The following is a 1,360-nucleotide window of genomic DNA, read 5'->3' as shown; positions in this document are numbered from 1 at the left end:
AGAGAGTGGTGGTGGACGGGTCATTTTTGACCTGGAGGGATGTGGGCAGTGGGGTCCCCCAGGGCTTGGTCCTCGGGCCTGCACTGTTCAACATCTTCATCAGTGACTTGGACGAGGGGGTGAAAAGCATCTTGTTCAAATTCTCAGATGACGCTAAGATGTGGGGGGAAGTGGGCATGCTAGAAGGGAGGGACAGGCTGCAACTGGATCTGGACAGGTTACAGGGGTGGGTAGATGAGAATAAGATGGGATTCAATACTGACAAGTGCAGGGTACTGCACCTTGGGAGAAAGTACCAGCAGCATACCTATGAGCTGGGGAACTCCCTTCTCATCAGCAGAGAGGCAGAAAAGGATCTTGAAGTCATTACATGGGCCGCCAATGCGGGGATGCAGTCAGGAAGGCTAACCGCACCTTGTCACACATCCATAGATGCATCATGAGCAGGTCCAAGCAGGTGATCCTCCCCCTCTATATGACATTGGTCAGGCTGCAGTTGGAGTACTGTGTCCAGTTCTAGGTGCTGCACTTAAGGCAGAATGTGGACATCATTGAGAGGGTCCAAAGGAGGGCCAGTTGCATGAGCGGGGGCAGCAAGGCAGACCCTACAAGGAGAGGCTATGAGACCTGAACCTGTTCAGCCTCCACAAGAGAACCCCCCCCCCGGATCTGGTGGTCATCTATAAACTGGCCAAGGGAGACCAGCAGGCAATGGGAGAGTCCCTGTTCCCCAAGCACTACTGGGAGTAAGAAGGAATAATGGCCATAAGTTGATGGAGAATAGATTCAGGCTAGATATCAGGAGGCACGACTTCACAGTCAGAGCGGCTAGGATCTGGAACCAACTTCCAAGGGAAGTGGTGCTCGCTTGTACCTTGGGGGTCTTCAAAAGGAGGCTAGATAGACACCTTGCCAGAGTCATTTGACCCCAGTATTCTTTCCTGCCAATGGCAGGGGGGCAGACTTGATGATCTGCTCAGGCCCCTTCTGACCCTACCAACTATGAAACTATAAAGTAGAGCTGGAAGAGACCTCACAAAGTCATTTAGTATAGCTTCCTAAAAAAGGCAAGATCAGCCCTGATTAAACATTCCTAGCCTTGTATCTGTCTAATCTGCTCTTGAAAATTTCCTTATAGGGTGTGTTCATCGCCTCTGACCAGCCCTATAATCATGCCCAGACCTTACAGATGGTACCTGTTATTATCTTGCTGGGCCATTTTGTCCCAAGACAATGTCAGGCCTCCTCAGGTCTCCACACCCTTCTTGGGGTCTTGGCATTCCCAGTATCTGCCCCTTTCCTCTAGCTGGGCTCATTAGCCTAAGCCCACCATAGTTTCATAGTTTCTAGGGTTGGAAGG

This window comes from Gavialis gangeticus, unplaced genomic scaffold (assembly GCF_001723915.1).
Source record: "Gavialis gangeticus isolate Ggan-Ray unplaced genomic scaffold, GavGan_comp1, whole genome shotgun sequence".
NCBI lineage: Eukaryota > Metazoa > Chordata > Crocodylia > Gavialidae > Gavialis > Gavialis gangeticus.
This window is presented reverse-complemented; position numbering follows the sequence as displayed.